This window comes from Notothenia rossii, assembly GCF_949606895.1.
Source record: "Notothenia rossii genome assembly, chromosome: 3".
Classification (NCBI taxonomy): Eukaryota; Metazoa; Chordata; class Actinopteri; order Perciformes; family Nototheniidae; genus Notothenia; species Notothenia rossii.
In genome coordinates, this window is record NC_136901.1 from 70,852,136 (window position 1) to 70,873,535 (window position 21,400).

Genomic DNA, 21,400 nt, shown 5'->3' on the forward strand with positions numbered 1-21,400 from the left:
GACCTTAACAAGAGCAGTTCTGGTACATAAACTCAAAGGAAAACAACACGTGTTTAGGGCAAAGAATGTTTTAGGCTGTTGTAAACAGTCTTTTAAATGATTCAGTTAAAAATAGAGGGTTTGTTGGGTGCTTGTAATTGTTTATTCGTGAGATTGTTCATTAAAGAGTGGCTTAATAACAGCACTTTTTAGGTCCTGTGGAAAATCGAGAAGAAGTCTTGATTATTTCAAGGATGATCTGATGTAATGCACCCATATTGTGTGTGGTCCCCCACGCAAGTTTAGTCAGTAGTTAAAACCACCAACAATAGCTCCACAGGTCAAGGTCAATGTAGAGGTTACACAGCAGTTTGGCAAGTCATCAAAAAAAGTGTAAAGTATTTAGTTGGCCTTATCAAATATGATATAATATTTAATTAAATGTGCAGAAATAGCTAAGGGCATCTCATACATTCTACTGTACACACGAATGGGAACATGAAGTCCATACGAAGAGCCTGACAAGGAAACATTTTAGGGACCTTGCTGGTCTTATCAGTCTCGTCAGTCCAGGATAAGAGAGAGCTGTCCTCTCTTTTTGTCATGTTCGTTATCAGGGAGGTTAGTGTTACAGAGTGTTCTTGGTTGGGGTGGCAGTGACCGTAGATGAATGTAATAACAGTGTTAACCAGCACTACTCTTTAATCGAATCTCAAAAGGGGAGAGTGAAGGGAGGGGAAATTATAAGACCGATACATGATCTAGTTATCAAAATGCTGATATTAAGGTGGTGGCGTTTCTTTTTCAGTGGAGCACAGAGGCTGCTGTATGTCAGCGTGCATCCTACCCAGCCTGGCCAATAGATATCACAGACTAAACCAAAATGGTCCATTAGTACCTGATCTCCAGATCTGCTTGGGTGGAGGGCGTCTGCCCTGAAAAGATGCATGTTTTGTTGAGCTTTGTTTTTTTTTAGTTCAACTTTTTTTAAAGTAATATTGCCATGGGTAACTTTGGTCTCAGTTTATGCCCATTTTTGGTTTTCCGCTAGCTGTCCGGATAAAACTTAAATTAAATCCAGTTCACAGACTCTTGGGAAAGTTATGTTATCACTTGAAGAAATATTTCAAAAGACAATTCAAAAAATAAGATAATAAAGGCCAAATTTGTCATAAATTATCTTTTCAATGATTAAGTTGTTAAAGAAAACGTCCTACAATGGTTTGTATTTTGTAAAACAAAAACGAAAAAGTAGAGATAACTGAGTCCGAACTGTACATGAAGTGTTATACTTAAACATAACTTTGAGATGTTGTTCAATGGATTTTTTCACAACCTTAATATTTTACAATCAAACACCATCACATTTTAAAACATTTTCAATTAATTATAAGGGGTAGAAAAAGTTTACAGTTAAATGTGATTAGAAAAAGAGGCTACTGCAGTATGAATGAGAGTATCCCGGCAGCTGGACAGACTTATACGTCCCCTGCAGAGGAGGGATATATTGAAATCATGGTGATTACTCTGGCTTCTATCTGTTGGTTTATGGTCTATTATTTAATCCCAGAATTATTATCAGTTGAATCTGTTTTATTAGCTGGCAGCTTTATATGCCACAGTGTTCTGAGAGGCGATGTTACTGTCGGCTCGTCCTGAGAGGACTCCTGTGGTGTTCAGTGTCCTCTCTGAACTCCTGTTGATGCCATTCACAGCTCAGTGCTCATGTAAACACTGATGGCAGGGCACATTTGATACAGATCCTTATCGATTTCACTCTGCACTAGTACACACTTGAAGAAGTTTGCTTATGTACGAAAAACTGACTTTTAGGAATTTCCATTTCCATACTGTATTCACGGTTGTTCTCTTGTATTCAACAGCATTCAATATAGCTCTTAAAAATCACACTGGAACCAAAGCCAAGGCAAACCAAAGTATGTCTTACACTACTTCCTGGAAAGAGTACAAAACAATGTTCTTAACATTGTTGTGTAAAAAGATGTAAAGCCCATAAACGACAGCTAAGTCTTGAGCCAAGTCTGACAGTGCTGAGTTGAGTCTGACAATTCAATTTTGTCACAGGATAAACCTCCAAGGAAAACAACTTTTTTTTTGCTCTACCCATCAGTTTCATTTGATGTATTGTACCTACCATAATAATTGCTGAGGACTGAGAAAATGAAAACATTGCTAAAAAATAAATATGGTAACAAACACAGTCGGAAATCACAGGGGTAGCAGGTAATAGAGCATTTGTAATGACTGTAAGATTGTCTGGTCGCCAGTTGGAGCCATTTATATCCTCAGATCTCAGCAATTACCTTGGTCTGTACACTGTTGTCATTACTGATAAAGCCAGTGTGAATCACAACTGCTACAGCAACAGGCATTTCCGGCTAGGCTATAAAAACAAGCCCTGTCTGTTGCAGGCGACAATTTGCACTTTTTTTGTAGATGAAGCAATTCATGCCGATATGTTACATTACATTACATTCTATTCCATTCACTTGTTAGACACTTTTATCCAAAGCGACTTACATACTCAATACTGTGGGCAATCCCCACAGGAGGAATTTGGGGTGAAGTGTCTTGCCCAGGGACACAACAACATGCTGACTGCAGTGGGACTCGAACTTGCTATCCTCTGATTCGAAGATCAGCACACTAACCCACTGAGCCACAGCCTCCTGTTAAGAACCACTAAAGTGTTGTCCTGACCAACAGTCCCAGAAGGATTTCAGCACACTAGTCTCTGTATTTTATCCTTCCAACTTTTCTGTTTTCCGGTGCGTAATGACAATTACATCCTCACAGGGACGGTTGTATTTTTAGTCTTGTTTTTCTTTACAAACATAGAGAAAGTAACAAAGCCACTGAAGCTCTTTCTCATTTCCCGTCCATCAATTGGGGCTGTTAATGACACATATTTCCTGAAATTGCTCACTTGGGAAACTGACAACCAGACGGGACTGAAAACATTATTTTATACCACAGATGGGTGATTCAGTCTATCAAAGCACAAAAGGGGGTGTGGAGGAACATTTCCCCTTTTAACTTGGTAGACAAAATTCCCTTATGAGCTGTTAGACTATGTTAGATTTAGATGACTGGAGCTTCACTCTACACTCTCTACATGTGTGTAATTACATTACATTACATTACATTACATGTCATTTGTTAGACGCTTTTATCCAAAGCGACGTACATACATTCAGTACTGTGGACAATCCCCACAGGAGCAGTTTGGGGTGAAGTTTCTTGCCCAGGGACACAACGACAAGCTGACTGCAGTGGGACTCGAACTGGCTATCCCCTGATTCGAAGTCCAGCACACTAACCACTGAGCCACAGCCTCCCTGTAATAAATGTGTACTTGCATGTGTACGCCCACACATACACACCTTTACCAGAACTGTAAAAATCCGCCTCAGGTGTATTCAGCCTGCTGCGTCTTACTGACAGCAGACATCGTCTCAACCGGATGTCTGGAGAAGACGCTGCTGCGCTGACATCATTGACTCTTCCCATAAATACCAAACGCTCCATCATGTCCGCTCCTACACATGACCCCTGACAGGCACTTAGCAAGGCAGGACAATGTGGAATCAATAGCCAAATTATTCACACAGCATGCAGAGGATGTGTCTTTTCTAATTTAAAGTAAACTAATTTGTTATTGTAAAGAGGAGGTTACACCTTAGGCCATTCAAGTTGTTTATCCATAACTGCCTGTGAATGCCGGTTAGTCTAAACCCCATCTGCTCAGCATATGGGTTCGGGTAGGAAACTATTTTTCGCTCTTTACAGTGACTAATTAAGTAGACGTGTTTTTTCAGCAGATACCATTTTTATGGAAAAACTACCCATGCCTCAAGAAAACCCCTCGACCACTGTTGTAAGCCAGCCACCTGGATGATGATATCACGGGCTAAATAAAAACAGACATCAAACGCTCTTTTTTTTAGGCATCCCACACAAGCGTTTGCAATGCACGACTGAGGAAGACATATAGTTCATGCACACCGTCAAGTACCCATAACCTCTCCTGTGTGGAAGCAATAGCCTGAAGCTCTCTTGATTATAGCTTTTCCAGTCAAAAGCAGGCATTCCAGACAGCAGCAATGAGTGTGTTGTAAATAGACAAAACCTGCTTCGACAGGCTTACTACATGGTGTGTTATTTTTTTAAACAGTTTATTGTCACTTAGGTACTTTTGAATTAGCACTCTTACACCAAAGATGTTCTCATATGAACCAAGGGAGTTGGGAGAAAAGTGTGTAATTTTGCTGCTTTCCCATCTCTCTTTTTGCATAGAGTAGTTTTATGGGAGTTAAAGTGAAAGTCGTCACGGCTCTGCGGTTCGTCTGTGAGAGTCAGATGGATGCAAATGAAGCTTCAGAAACAGTTAAAGTCACCAAAGAAGAGAGCTACCCCATGGACCGCCACATGAGTGACAAATTAGATATACAATACTTTGGCAAGTCATTTTGTGAGGCTGTCGGTCTGATGTTGCATATGATATGTGTTTAATGTCTGTGGCAACATTTGATTTTGAGCACATGAGCGAGCATGCACCCTGTGTGTGCCATTCTGTGTGTGACTATGTTTAGTCTACAGGCAGAGGAAAAGAGCTTGTGGTCTGACAAATACAAATAGCTGAGCCTGTGAACGCGTATCAGCACATTACATCATCACTTCCATTTTCTTGCTGTCGCCTAACTGATGGTCAGACGTTCTCTGGGCATGCTCAGGCACTGACATGTATAATAAGTAGGATGCATGATTGGAAAACAGAGGGACTGAGAGAAAGACAAAGCGAGGTTGGGTGCAGTGGGTGAGTAGATAGGCACTAAGCCATTGTGACAGGATAGAGCAAGCTACTGTGGTATTACCAGAGTGTTAAGAACATGTGCAGCATCAGCGCTAAAAAAATGCTGAGCAACAGTGAATGTTTCTTTTGTGAAGAGAAAATCATTACATTGAAAATATAAGACGCTCTTGGGAGTGACAAAGAATGTTAAAAATAAGCTGTGACTGCAGTTGGTTAATATCAGTCAAAACTTAACTAAAAGGACAGTAATATTTATACTTTATTGCTTACTAAAGTACAGACAATATATCATCATGCAATTTAATCTTTTGTTATCTAAATTGTATTTTCTTTTAGTAGAGGCAGAGGCACATAAACCTGCACTAACACATTGTTCGTTGGATAACACAACACTGACATAATATCACCATTTAGTCCATTAGGCTAACTCATTAGTGAGCAAATGCAGATTTGCATATCAAGCAGACATGGAGCAACAATAGCACTAACATGGAGTCACATTTCTGGCATGTGACAAATGTAAGTTGAATACCCTAACTCCCTTTAGGTGTGTTTTTGGTCTCATTCAGTTCTTAAGACAAATGTCTAGTTCATTAGCAGCTAAATGCTCCTCTAAATACCAAGCTATATTAGGAAAATGTATTTTCGTGGCTGATAACATAAATATGTGAGAAGACTGTTGTTCTAGCCACTATACAAAAAAAAGCCTATCCATGTTTCAAAAGCAATTTTGTCCTTAGCCACATAATGTACAACACCTCGTAACATTTCGTTTAACACTATCATATGACCGTGTCCCCAGAAGAGGTAAGAACAACTCGAGGCAAACAGTGAGCTTGTTTGTTGGCTCTGAAGTCAAGGGGTGTAATTTGTTACTGTCGTTAGAATCTTATCACAGTTCCTGTAGTGCCATTTCTCTTTGCCTTTGGCTCACTAACATTTCCCGCCATATTCCTTTGATTAGGGGCACATCTGACTCCCATTAAAACTTCCACAAGCAGATCCAGGGGCTGCCTCGGAGCTGGATGGAAAGTTGGTTTTTTTCTTCCTTTACTTTTTTTTTATGCAACCAGCAGCCAAATCATGCTTCAGGAAAGAGAGCAGTATCTGCCTCACAGAGAGCGTTTCAGTTTAGGGAATAAAGTGTCAATGCAACAGTTTCCTCATTAACACTCTCCAATTTTTGTGACACACTCCAGGACTTTATTACTTAGAGTTGAACTTACCATCAAAGCAGAGCAACTAAATGTGTTTTTAGCAGTCTAATCAACACCATATACGGGTATGGTTTTGAAAGATGTTGGATAAGTGCCGTGTGCCTTTGGCCGCACAATAAAGTCCTCCGCCAAATGCCATTCAAAGCCTGGGAATCAGATTGAAATGGATTACAGTTGCATATACATTTCCAACTGCTAAATTAGAAAGTAAAAAGAAAAGCAAAGGAAATGTTTTTGACAGCAGTGGACATGTGCTGACCGTGGCACAACCAAAGGCCATAAAAGCAGCCAGGGATAAAGAAGAGCTGCAGCCGAATGGGCCGCTGCCTGGCAATGAAATTAGGAAGTGATATGACTAATCCACAGATTCCAGGGAGGAAATGACACACTGTGGAAAGCCTCAGAGGCCTTGAATCCCACAGAATACCAGGCGGAGTCCACCCCTGAAGGAGAGGAAGTTATTTCAACAAACTGGGCATTTATTCTGAATTCAGTGTAACTGTCCCTCTGGCCAGTTTGTCACTGACAGCAGTGCTAAGTGTAACACAAAAGATGAATTCTGATGAACTGGAAAAGACAAGGAGACCACACATCATGACAGCTCTGTGACACTGCTCCATCCCTCTATGCTCTGTTTGCAGCTTTTCCGCTGTATAGTATGGCAGGTCTTCACTTAAAAACAGTCAAGGCTGAGCCGGAGTTAAAACACTGCAGACCACCGATTGGTCAGAGAGAATTATCACTAGCATGTCACGGGATAACCTGAATAGACTTGCCATTTTAAATAGCCAATCTACCATCAATATGGCTATTTTGGAGAATTGGCAGACTGCAAAACTACGCTAAGGATTTTCAGATGTTCCTGTATTTGGTTGCCGCATGGTATATTAACAGAACTGCATACAGCATGTAAGGCGGCGGCCAATTCATTCTTACTCGGGCTGATTAGTGCTGCATGAAGAAAAAAATGGCTCGACTTGCAGTACAGAAATACCCATATCTCTCCTAAACCTTCCAGCAATCTTCTGCATCAACGAATGTGAATAGAAGAAGGAAAATAAATCGTTGGCTATTTCAAAACTATTAGCGCTCAAAGATTTGAATAAGGGCTATTCAAATTTACCTCAAAAAATGATATGCTGTTTAACTGAAACAACTTTCCCAATGTAAATCAATGAGAATGGAGAAGTCTTTTTTGGTCCAATAGCATCCCGTAACTGACACAGAAGTTGTAATTCGACGGTTTGGCCAGAACTAACGTTTACTTTCCAGCCTACACTTTTTGGGAAAAAGAAAACCACTGTAAACTTATAAAGTATGAGTTTGCCTCTATCATGTTGGTCTACTGGTTGGCCAGTCCTCCACTTTGGATTCACACTGACTTATATCAACCCCTTTGGATCGACCATGCAATTTGCAACCATGGTTCCCAGGTGATGTATCCTATTGGCCTTGGTGGTTCCAAGTCATTTGTTTTTAGTGCAAATGTTCATGAATTGAATTATTTTGGTGAATCCTTAACTTTTCATTCACCCCCGTTATCAGGTCAACATTTCAGTCTGTCCATGTCTGTAAGACAACATGCAGCAAAATAAAGTTTACTGAAAATATTTGAAAATGTTGACAGAAAGATAAAACATTACTTTTTTGGTGTCATGTCAGCATTTTGAAGCGGCCTGGGGATTTATTGCATACATTTACTGTAAACAATGAAAATGCATCTACTGTAGCAAGCCTATTTGATACATCTGAACAGAAGTCTTGAAACATGTTGACTTCTCTCTTCACTGATCAAAGTGTGGAACACCATATGCGATATATTACCATTCACGCTCTGTTTCATATTGGCTACCAACCCCTCTATATCATAGCAGATTCATGGCACTGACAGACCAGCTATTTCAGGTCAGCCACCCCTGCCACAACAGCCCAAGCGTGTTGTAATTTGATCCCGAAGCCAGGAATTAATTGTCAACTTTTTTTGCCAGAAAACATAAATCAGTTGTCTGCTTCCTTTCAGTGTCAGCCCCCTTGTGCAAAACCAGAGGCAGCCCAGCCTGTGAGCTTCTGACTATTGTAACACTAGGGTGGACCGTAACCAACCATGAAATCAGCCATTTAGGATGCTCAGACAACATATACTAGAAAGGCTAAAGGTGAAGTCCAAACCATTAAAACAAAACATGTACAGATGGGAAGTAGCAGGAATAAATGACCAATCTTGATATTATTTTCTCCAGTTATCTATCATTTTGATTACATTTGATTTCAGTGTATCAAAAATGAAAACAAGATGTCTGATAACATCTGGACACATAACTAACAGTAACATATTTCTAATGAATCAGTTCGACATAATAATAACGCCCGACTGGTCGCTTGTTTTCATAAGTTCCTATTTCCTGCATGTCTGGCCCTTTTCTAGGATTAGCTAAGTGTTTGCGAGGTCCAAGTAAAACAAAGATGACGTTGGTAGCTCGAGCACTGCCCTAAACCGCCATCCGATCTATCTGCTGATCTCAGCATAGATCCTGTCCAGACAATGCCCGACTTCCCCGTGCTGCACCAATCAAAACACATACCATTATATGGCACCCGAGTGAGAGGCCTGGAGATGAAAACAAAACTTAGGAGAAGGAGAGGGAAGGTGACAGAATGAGGAAAGAGACGAGGAGGTATTTAGACAGAAATACCAGGGTAAGCTGCTACTGCTTAAAAGCAAAAGTCATCAAATGAAGAGAGGCATTTGTGTAGTCTATTTAGACCACCCTCTATGCCTTTGTTCAGTCTTTTGTTGTGTTCTTATGCCCATGACTCTGTTGGCTGCATTGCCTCACTCTCTATTGCTCTCAAAGAAAAACCCCTTCAGTTGGATGGAGAGCAGTCACCCAGTCGCTGGCACTGTGCAGACCAGTGCTCTGATGAACTAAAAAGGGGCTGGTGCTGCTGGTCGGGGGCAGTGAACTCGGTCCTCCCCTGGTGCTCTCTGACAGAGTCTAATCCATTTAGTCCTGGCAGAGAATCTGAGGTCTGACAAAGCCCAGCTCTGTCTGTGCGATCCAGCCCAATGAGTTTTAAGCTTTTACAGATGTGTGGAGAAAGTAGGCATGGAGCAGGCCCAGGCTGGGATGGCTGACTAACTGGACGCGGGGTGCTAAATCTGCCTTTCAACAACAGCCGAATGAATCCTTCGTCTGCTAGCCCTCTCTTTGCAGGACAAGCTTGAAGCAAACCAACACACAAAGAACTCAGACATCCAAGGCCTGGCGGGTATTTCCAAAACTGATATGGTAGAATTAGGATGCTTTATGCTTTGTTGTTTTGTGCAGGGCAGGCAGCCAAGCGTCTTATCAGCCCTGATGTTGTCTTTCTTGGTTTCTGTCCTAATGCTCTACAGAAGGAGAGGAGGGGTTCAATGAGGAATGTCATTTATTTCCACTCAAATTTCCCCTAAGATTACTTGTGAGAGATTGACAGACTGTAGCCATCATGAAAACCACCGAAAAATCTGGAAAAGTGTAACATCTCTATGATCAGACAAGACATAGCTGGCATTACTGTTTGCCAGAAGTGATACAGAGAACATCAAAGCAGACAGAGTTGACTGATTATGGGCAGTACATCTAGATTATGTCATGGCAGACGAGTACAAAAAAGATTTATTCAACATGATGCTGAAACAGATGTCAGCGACGTGATATGCCATCTGAATACACCTTTGTTTCATTTTCCACTAAAGTATTTAAGTTAGAGAACCGTCATGGTGAAATCCACATCCAGCTTCTCTTTGCCCCCGAAAACATACTCTTTGAATACATTTTCTTTTGCTCTGATCAAGGCCAAAATACAGATTCATACGGACAACCCACATCTTGAATCTATTAACAGGTGAAGGAATAAAAACAGCATCCTCTAGTGTACTACTGTGCAATCTTGCTGATCAGACATACAGTACATGAGCTAGAGCAGCAAATCTTTATTATTTCACTTAAAGCTGCGACCATGAGCCAAGATACACACCTACAACAATGTGATGTTAGTTATATGTGACAGTGTATATTACACACGGTTTGGACAGGATAGAGAGGGTGTGAGTGTGTGTCTCAAACCCTGATGATAGGCAGTGGGTGTGTGTGTTGAGAGATGACTGAGGAAGTGGAGGTTTGCTGAAATAAATAGGTTTGTGTTTGGTGTGATAGCAGCACTTTCCATGTGTCACTTCCTGGCCACCTGTTTGCCAGCGAGAATGAATACAAAGGTACTGTGCTTCTCTAAGAAGCCTCCCCTGAAAGACCCCCTCCTCCTCCTCCTCCTCCTCCTCCTCCTCCTCCTCCTCCTCCTCCTCCTCCCTGAGCATTCTAGCACAAGTTAGGTCAGACTCCATTTAAGGAAAAGAGTAACTCACCATGTTTCCGCCAAGCATTGCCTGAGAAAGGGAGCAAAGTTTGAATGTTGTGTGGGCTGCATTTTCAGACTCTCGGCTGAGTGCAACATGTCTCATAACCCTCATATTTTATTCTGTAAACAATAAATAGTTAGAGAATGAGTCTTTCAGGAAGTTACAAGAAGAGGAGTAGAAGTCAATCAGAAGCTCAGAAGCAGATGAAACAATTACAACTAGATGTTGAAAGAAAAATCTAATTCAGCTGTCCTCTTTTAAATAGTTTGACATTTTGGGAAATGTGCTTGGTTGCTTCATTGCAGAGAGTTAGATGAAAAGATTGGTATTTTCACTCTCACATGTTTCTGTTGAGTATGAAGCTTTAGTATAGTCTGTATTAAAGTCTGTGGCTTCCTTTCCAATTCGACTTACTTCGGCTTATCCAAAAATTGGCAAAGAGGCCAATTGTTGGTGGGGCTGAGGCAGTGCCGCAGCGTAGCTGAGAGCGAGCGAATACCAACCTGTGACAGCACACAAAGCGTTTAAATGATGCATAACTTTCAGCCATAATTTAAAGGGTAAGTATGATAACATTTCACCCATCCTATAATAACATCTGCAGTGACTCTACAATGTTGTTTTGTACGGATGAAACAATCCCCATATAAAGTATTAATTAATGACCTCTAAAAGATGCTGGTAGGTACACTTTGTTCCCCTAGGACAGAGCCAGGCTATCTGTTGCCCCCTGTTTCTGTGTTTATACTAAGCTAAGCATTATATAGCGTAAAATCCTGAAAAGGATATCGATCTTCTCATTTAACCTTCAACAAAAAAGCAAAAGAGCTTGATTCCCAAAATGTCCTGCTATTCCTTTACAATATGTTGGCTGTTCCTCTGTGCAAGGAGCATCACACTACGAAGCCCTAACCGTACTAAATGCAGGATGTGACCAATCAAGTCGACACAAGACTGAAAGCCCACACTAGAGCGACACAATGTTATTGTCTGTAGAATCAAAGAGAGGACCATTTCTTCTGGGAGGACATCCAAACCAGCATTCTGCCTCCTAAATCTGAGTCAGTAACCATTGTGTGTGCTTTCCAATGGGAAGTCTAATTACTGGTTGCAGCCAAGGTTAACTGTCAGCTTGGGCTTTACCAAATTTCCCCTCATAAACCTTTAGTAATGTAATGCAACACCACACAACCCATTAAAACAAATATGTGACAACTGCCTCCGTTTTCAAAAACTGCACATACAGTAGAGGCTGATGAACACAGAAATGGGTTCAGCTCAGGTTTTTAACTTAAAATCATATTTTCACAAAACAAGGCATTGCCACAAAAAAAAGTACTGTGTTTTATTTATCACTAGCATGCAAGGATACAATGTTTAACATCCCAAAAAAACACGATAAACAAGAACTCTGAAAAGATGTCCTAATCGATTAAAGTTAAACAGGAAAAACCATCACGCAATTATGAAAATGAATGAAAAAAAACAACAATAACATCTTTGGCAATGTACTGTTTTTGTAATCGGATCAGGTTGTGGTGTAAGAGCCGTGTAAGTTATGAGAGTATCCCTGGAGACACAGACCCAAATATAAACAGCCTGACATACACGCCTGCCAATCGAGCCAGCGGCAGCCATCTGGGCCTCTCTAGTTACAGTGCTGAATAAGAACATTTGAAAATAAATAGCTAGCGGTACCAAGTTCCTGTTCAGGCTGACTCAAGAAAAACCACCTTCTCCTGTTCCAGCCCACAGGTGATCAAGCCAGAGTAAAGCTCACTAATAAATTCAGCTCCACGGCCCCGGAGGTGTCTGGGATTTAGGACTCCTGATTGAGGGGATGTTTGACCTTCTGGTTGGAGCTCTCTGCCTCCAGAGGGTTGTTTTAAGCACTAAAAAGTCATGTCTGGGTTTTAGTTTTCGTGACCCACTTAAAGGCATTGTGCTGGCAAACGTTCCCAAAAGGTTTCTCGTCTGGCAGCAAACCCGATTTTGCCCGACTTTTGGTCTGCCAAAGCTTAGCACGGCATTCCTATTTTAACTTCCCTCTAATTAGGGGCTGGGTGGACCAGGAGGAGAGAAAAAAGGAGGGATGGACAAATGGAAAGAGGGCTACAGAATTATAAAAAAAGGAGAAGAAAGTGAAAACGTTAATAAAAGCTTTGAATAAGAGGAGAAAAATGAAAATATGTGGGGAAAGATGTTTCTTTCTGCGCAGAAGGAATGCTTTGTTTAGCTTTTCATGAGGTCATGTTATGATAACCCTCAGCATGAAAATACTTATGAACTGAGTGAAGTAAAGGAGGGGAAAAAAAACGTTAACCGATAACACATCATGTTGAACACAAGTTCCTGCTAACAATGTTGTGCAAGCTACACCCGAAACACAAAGTCACTGCAATCCTAAGGCTTACACCCACATGTTGTTTTACTCATTTAGAGGAATATCTGAACAGAAACTCAAACGTCTACATGTGACTCCAATCTGTATGAAACTACACCTCAGAGGTGGTCTCCTCTTTCAACATCCAGCAAGCGGAACGTTTTCTAATGCTGAACAGAGTGATGTTGTTACAGTGGGGAATGCATTGCTCTTGCTAGAGGGTGAACAAGGTCAAGTACTCAGGGGTCAAGCTCATCCATCCTCCATCAAATGGAAATATGTCAGGGATGTATTACTACTGCACGGCTTGGAGTCATGTCCCATACCTGCCGCGGTGGGTCAGCTCAGCTGCTGTGTGCACACACTTTCCATTGTGCACCCCTGCTAATGCTAATGTGATTGGTAGATGAATGTTGCTCACTAGCATCTTGTTTGAACACAAATAGTTTACAGACACACATGGGAAGAAGATGCATGTAATTGCAGAAAATGTGAATACCTATGAAGAGTCCTTGTTGCTTTGTCTCCACCAATATCAGAGGACGCTACACAGGAAAGGAGTGACAGATGCTTCAGATTGGTCCCAGACCTAAATGTTCCCCTCCTTTGAAGACATATTTTCTTCCCTCAGGACTCCTCTCTCTCTCTCTCCCTCTGCGTCCTTGATCTTCATTATTCCAATTTTTCTTTTTACATTCTTCTACCCTGCGACCAGGCCAAGCCACTTCTCCTGCACTGCAATATCATTACTGGCCAATGTCAGACGTAGTGTATGAAACCAGCTTTTTATTAAGGTTGTTGCTGCCAGTGTTAGTTGTAAAAACTAGATTATATTGTTACCTCAGTAGTCAAATGTATTATATACTTCTGCCTACACTAACTCCTATTCTGTTTCTCTCCAATGCACACTCTCCCATCGACCTTTATAAAAATGAAATAATGAACACGTAATGAGAGGTCCTTCTTCCAACAATGATGGGGGTGGAGGTTTTTTTGGGGGTTTAGGTAAAGTCGCTGTGGCTCATTGAAGTGAAATACTCCCCCACCGAAGTCAGCGGGCTGGCAGCAAGATTATCTTTCATGCGTAGGCAGGAAATCAGATCTGTGAGACCCATCAACAGGAAATTAAAGGGAAAACATGGTTTAGACAAGCGCCCAACAAACCCCTGTCTACCCAGACTCTCTCAGCAGCCACTTCTACCATAACCAGGCCTGGCAATGCTTAGGACGTCCTGACAGTGAAAGACTCCTCTGCCCTGTCTGCAGATAAACATCACTAGTCCTCCGACAGCAGATATCCTTATGTAAATAACAAATATTTTGGAAATGTCTCAAACACTCGTGAATACAATCTCCATCCTCTCATCAGTCTTATCTTCACTCATTTCACTTATATCCTGGTTTTCTGTTTTTCAAGCCTATAAGTTTAGTTTTTTTCTGCTTCACAATCATTCTCTCCGACTACAATTAGCTTTAACACAGACTATGTTATGATGATCACATTATATGTTCCTATTTTTTGTTTTTTGAGCAGAGATAGCAAAGTATAATCTGTCTTAAATTCCTAAGGCATGACAGAAATGTGTAAATTTTCCCTCAGTTCTCTGCCGACGGTCGCTTTGGGATCTTAACTCTAACTCTGTTTCCACAGCTGAGCTTTAGCATCTATAAAACTATTTTACAGATCATGCTCTCATTAATTCAGTGGGCGAAGGTCTAGAGTTTTTTAAGTATGTGCACAGGTGGAAGAGGAGATTACTTTGGCCTTAAACACAATGAATATTGAATACAAATGCATCCCCTGCATCTGTGGCATCAGCTGTTAGATAATACAATTAGCAGGGAAATTAATGACAGCTCACACTCAAAAAAGTTTGGCAAACGAAATTTAGAAGAATAATACCATATGATGCATGTAGCGACATATATTTAATCATCTAAACCAGTGGTCACCAACCTTTTTAAGCCCAAGATCCCCGACCTCGGCCTAGGTGAAAGGCAAGATCTACCTATTGCAGAATTGAGTGAAAAAGAACGGCCCAGACAATGCTTCCAATTTGAGGTCTTTTATATAGGCTAATTGCATCTGAATTACTGTTACAATGAAGGCTCCATAATCAGCTCACGGCATATAGACAGGGGTAAAGTGCTATTGGGGGGCGGACCTCAACGGGGGTCCGGGGGGATTCTCCCCCGGGAAGATTTTTTTTTAAATATTGAAGTTGAAAGCATCAATCTGGTTCACTTTGAGAGCAACATGCAGAGATCTATGGATACCTCTCTCAGCACCCATATGAAACAGAATTGTAAACAGATTTTCTTTTTCTTTATGGATATTTTACAAATCACATTAAACTGTATTCTTGTTTTACGGCCATATAGTAGGCTATTTCATACCTTTTTTTCATTTATTCTCTCATTGTTTGTATAACTATAATGATCATATGAAGGTGTGCCGCGGAAATAATCTTTTGAATAATTTGTGATAAAACGGTTCTAAACACTCAAGAGTCCTTTAGCTCACCTGAGCCCCTCAGTCTGACAGGAGAGGACTCTCCTCCAGCTTGTTGTGGAAACGGCTCCTCATGTCCGTTAGTGCAGCTAGCTAACCAGATGCTAACATCACAGTCCCAGCTAGCACCGGTACCTCTCTCTCTCACTCCCTCTCTATCACACTAAATGCGCTATCGCCACACACACACACAGAGCCGAGCTTGAATGACACAAGCACACGTGTATTTCCATGCAACTCTCTGATTGGTCTGGTGTCTTGCCTCTGTTGCGTTCACTGAACACGGGAAATTACAGTCCGGCCGTCGTCTCTTGTGTCATGATGAGGTTCACGTAAAGCACGGTTAATGTATTATATTATTGAGGTGTCTCAAATATACGTCAATCAAGTGGCACCTGCTAATGGGGTGGTGGATGATAGGTTTACATCTAAAAACGTATTTTTCAAACATTATTATTTTAATTTAATTTTTCTTTCTTTTGTTACTTTTTTTTTAACGGTCCGCGATCTACCCGCACCACACTCGCGATCGACCGGTCGATCGCGATCGACTGGTTGGCGACCACTGATCTAAACACTCCTCCCACAAAAAAGGCAGCAGGCCAAAGATGATATCTAAGTGTTCACTGACAGCAAATAAATGATTGAAAGTCAGAGAAAGTAGACATAACATAGACAAAAGGTGACAAAAGTTGTTGTATATTAGTTGCTTTGTCCCTCATGCCAGACAATAACACATAAGAAGTTCTCACAGAAAGCAAAGAGCAGTCATTAATCTAACATGTATGCATAGTCATCAAGAGTGAGTTAGAGTTAGAAGTAAATCAACAGTTATTTAGAATGCACAACCATAACATCCGATGTATGATTCTCTGAGATTGGTTGACTTGATAAACCTCTTCTACACAGCACCCCCGATACCGGTTGCCCTCATCTGCAGGAAACAGCGTCTGAGGGCATCTTAATATTCAATAAACTATGAATGTTTTATATCCATGTAACGGGAAGAAACTCAGCTAACTGATCTTTTTTTTTTTTAAAACACAAAGCTAGCGCTAAGCCTCTGAATTAGCTACGAGCGAAACAATCTTAAGGCCGTTAGCACAGAACTCTAGCTACACTGATTGATATAATTATTGGCTCTGCACAAACAAGCTTAGATAACATCCTGAGAGTCCACAGATTATAGAAATATAAGGATTATCACTGAGCGATCAGAACTCGTGACAGGGGAAGCAAATACAGACGACACACGAGTAGATTTAGGTAGCAAAACACGGAGATATGTTCACTTTAGCTGTTATTCTGATCAAAAGTCGTGTTCAATGGCATTAAAACGAGAAAAAAACGCGGCTGAAGGTTAATCCATAGGTTATAGCAATGTGTCTTTCACTTTGAAAAAAATATTGATAATCCATAATTCCATTTTTATGCAAAAATCGGAGAAGAAGAATTAGCTGCTAATGGTAGCCACCAGAGATTAGCGCTGCTTCCGGTTTTTCTACGCTTCTCTCTCACTCCTTATTTAGTAAACTTGTGTATATGGGGAACGTTCCCTCGATTCCATTGGCTGTGACGGTTAGAAAGAGATGTCAATCAGAAAAATTTACCAAGGGGGGCCAAAGATATGGAAAATCCACCCAAATGACCCCAGAAGTGGGTTTCTTTTGCTAAACCTCTCTAAAAAGGTCAAATATCACTTGTTTTGCATCAATCTTGATACAAGGTACTTATTATATGTTGTACTTTGGATTCCTAAAGCTTTTAGTCTACCTTACCATCATCCAAGGTTAGTTTTCACTATAAGTAAAAAATAATTTTTGGACGGACACTATAATTTACAGTTTTACTATGTTCAATCTGAATTTTCTTGAAAATAAAAAAAATCTCTATTGATTCTGACTTTTCTACATCCAACTCACAGGTTTATCATTACTTTGAGAAAAAAGATTATTGATTTAACCCTTTTAGAAGGGAAGATATGGTCATTTGTTCTGGGAATGTCATTTTCGAGCCTGAGACCTGAAAAACAGGCTCAGTGCTTAACTTAAGGAAATGCATTTTCCCACCTCAGAGGTGAAATCCCTATCATTATTAAGCATTTCTTTTATGATTACGTTTTATGTTGGGACAGAGTTGAAGCTTTTGGCTAGTAGCCATCACTCCATATTTAGATAAGACAATAACACTACATGGAGCTTGATATTTAGCAGTTTAAATGTTGAGCTTGAAAATCTGATTCTCATAATAAAAACAGCAATCTATAATGAGGAGAAGATGCTGACACTTGGCTTTCTTAGCAGCATGTTGTTCCAAAGACATGTGGAATCACTTCCTGGTTGCTGATGTCAGGGACTGATCCATTATTTTTATAGGGGGTAAATGGCATTATGGCATGAGAAAGTAGAAAACAAACTGGGTGTGTCAACATTGCAATTGTACACATATTAAGGGACACATACAGAAAACTCGTTTTAATATGTGATGGCTTTAATTTAAATGGACATTTTAATTGAGCATTTTAAAAATGTAATACGGATTGATCTAGATAGCAGTATATAAAAAAAACACAAATCAACAATCACAAAACAGCTATAAAGGGGGAGGATTTGGTGACCAACGTGTGAACTCTACTCATGGGATGGGAGAAGTGATGTTTTTCCTTTATGGATGTGTCTAATTTGATGAATTGTCTAAGCCCTGAAGAGGTGAAAGCATCCAATAATCCACAAGAAAGAGTTATCTTGGGATGCCCCGGGTTGGGAACTTCCCCATACATCTTATATATAATCAGAAATCCTTTATTACAGTAGTCCCACAGTGGGGACATTTAGAATAATGAATATCTCTCATGTGCAATAAAGGAAAAAGTATAATCATGTGTAAAGCTGTAATCCTGCAAGAACAAACAAATTAACACTGTATGTGGATTTAAAGGCTTTAAAACATCTTGCTGTCGACTCATCAAGTCTATCTACAGTGGGGCCTCTTCAGTCTGAAAAATGTGCCACTGATAGAGTCTACAACAAATCCTCAGAGACAGTTTGACATTTCATATTCCTGCACGGTAAATCCAATGAAGCTCTCATTGATTCCCTACATTGATTTAACTCAGCCTCTCTGGGGTGAAATACGGCACTGCTCAGTGATGGGAACTTGTGTGTACACTGGATGTGGATATACAGTATTTGTGGTGCAATGCTGGGTCATTTTGGGCTGGGCTTCTGTGGGTTGGGCTGCATGCCCCAGGGCTGGCTGCACAGAGGAAACCAGTCGCCTCTGTCTTTAGCATCTATCCACAAGTCCTCCGCTGCCAGCGCACTCTCAGTGAGACCTAATGGGGCTTAGCTGCCCATGAAGCCCCCGGCTATACCGTCCCAGATGAGACAACAATCGTGCTTCTATAACAAGTGCTGCCCTAATTGGAATCCTCTATTTATTGAACTTACATTATTACTGGTGTGTGGCTGAGTTTCTTTGGGGCATGTAATTCATTTTGGCAATTAATGAACCTTGTTTGGGCGGATACTTGTAGTAGACCACAGAGGATTATCTTGTGCATTAAGATCTTAGTGTGGCAGGTGCAGAGATGCATGACTCTTTTTCTAATCTTTCTTTCAATGTCAGATGATCTCAAGCTCTGCTCTGTTTGCTGATATAAGCAAATAAATGAGTGTAATTTGTGCTCCAGGGTGAAATGTCCTGTGACTGGAATTATACGTCTGTGCAAAGAGACCGTAAGCCTTTTGGGAAAGTGGGGCCTCGCCGTGTCTATGCCAGCAAACTCAAGCCAATCTTAAAGAGGTCAAGACAACTCAGCACAAAAGTGTACTGTAAATGCTATTTTATTTGGAAAATACACTAATAAGCTTTCATACGAATAGATACATTGGAAGATTGATCCAGTATGATCTTAGAACATGAATATAGTGATGAAGTGATAGCAAAAAGTGTGTCGTTCATAGTGCAAAACGGGGAAATGCATGTTGTAACTGCAGCGGGGATGGTCAAAATCTGTGGCCAATCTGGAGATATAAATGTCAAAGGTAATTTGAGGAGAATCAGTCAGCTATAAGCTGTGGGTGAAGTAAACATTTTCACCCAGCGAAACATACATTGCACCTTTGACCGCTGTTAAAAAATTGATGAAAACATAAAATAGTTTGAAAAGTATTCTTAATGTTTCCTATTGAGAGGATATTGAGCTAGGAAAAAAAACAACCCTGGGGACCCCGCAAGCAGCCTGTTAGCTTAGCATAAAGTCTGGAAACATGGGGACTCCGCTGACTGTCCTAACATAAAAAGGAAATTCAACTGCCTGCACATCTTAAACGTACTAATATCACATTGATTAATCCGGTGATAAAGTTGTTTTGCTTTTTCCAGCATTTGTGCTAAGCTAGGCTAATTGACTGCCAGCGCACAACCTTAGCTTATTGTTTAAACTTTTTGCTTTGTGAAAAATGTTATCTCTTCGGGTAGAGAGAAGACAGCTGTGTGATTCCAAACATACATTTGGGGCTATCCATTATCTTTTACAAAACTAGACTAAAATTGATTGTCTTATTCTACTTCTACACTGCTCTCTCCATTGGATGGGAAGATTCAGAGCAAACAGCAGACTTTCAGACCTCCATTGGCTCCGGCAAGTCCCCCGGCCCCCCCAACCTGTGGCACTGCCGAGGCCTGTGTGCTGACACCATGTGCCCCAAGCAGACGTAATGTGCCCGGTGAGCAATTGAGCAAATAATAAATGAAAGGAAAAAGCGGACCCTCAGCCTGCAGTCTGAAGGGGCTCAGAGGGGGTGTCGAGGGTCAGCTGCATTCTCAGAGCGATCTTTTTCAACCAGCAGTCCAAAGTCAACATTCCAACTAACCTACATCAGAATACAGACTGTAAGAAAGTGAGAGGAAATAGAGGGAGAAGGAGAGAAAATGACAAAATACTTTCTCCGAAAGAGCTAATGTTTCACAGGTTTGGCTTTCCCAGCTTTGGAAGCTGACATGCCTACAGTTATTCATCTGGGTAGACATAATCCATTACCTCTAATTAACCAGATGATGGTCTGGTGAGCAGAAAATGAAGGAGGCGATTAATCACTCATAGCACCTCCAGGCTGACTGTTCAACCTAAATATAAAAGGGGCAAGTGGACGCTGAACGTTCTCTTGGGACTTTTTGTGCTTTTCCTCCTCATGGTAAGAAAAAGGACTAGACCAAACTATTCTTGTTCACACAGGAGAAAAAAGACTCATCTGACTATCATATGAGCTAAATCTATGTAGATGTAATGAAGCACACCTTAACTCATGTAATACAGACAAATGACAGCAGTGCGGTCTTCAAATTGCCATCTTTTTATGAGATGTAGGGAATTTACTGCCTCTGTTAAGGTGTAGTTTTTCTTCTCTTTTGCTCGTTTGTGTCATGCTTATTCTGTGGGTGAGTTACTGCGGTTTGGGCGGATGACGTAATTGTGGAAAGGTCCCGGGTGCAGTCAAACTTGTATTTCAGTGAGGAATTTCTCATCTGGTCAAGGCTGGCCGGGTCTGTCTTTATAAATAAAGATGTAAGTCTTCAGAAGAGTGAAAAACAGAGGAAAGGATAGACATGAAAGCCCTTTCACTCACCTACTCAACACTGCCGGAGAACCTTCATATTCATTTCTAATCCCCATGAACATGGTCACAGGTCAGCTTTCTGTGCTGTTTACAGTGTGAGGTTCTACAAATAAGAGCCCAGTGTTGCTGAGCATGAAATAACTGCAGTCTTGATCTAGGAAAATATTATCCTGACCAGAGGAATCCAGAACTTATCTTCCAGACGGTGCTTTTTGGGAATCATTCAAGGTCTGTTCATGAGTTGGAAGGTTACTGCAAATAATCTCCACTGCCATATGCAATTCAATTCCAAATGTTACTTCAATTATAGCAGATAAAAAGAGGTGGGAGGTAACTCAGTACGTTTACTCAAGTACTGTACTTTAGTACACTTTTAAGATTCTTCTAATGTATTACTTTGTACTTGTATACTCCAGTACAATTCAGAGGTAAATCATGTACTTTCACTCCCCTAC

The 21,400-nt window shown here is 40.8% G+C and overlaps 1 protein-coding gene across 1 annotated transcript in view; it reads right to left on the bottom strand.

Moving 5' to 3' along the window:
* Positions 1–15,351, bottom strand: part of synpo (synaptopodin) — a 39,391-nt gene extending 24,040 nt beyond the window's left edge. Inside the window, exon 1 of the mRNA XM_079671934.1 lies at positions 15,337–15,351. The gene's annotated coding sequence lies outside the window, so the exon portion shown is untranslated. The remainder of the gene's footprint in view (positions 1–15,336) is intronic.
* Positions 15,352–21,400: the final 6,049 nt, after the last annotated feature.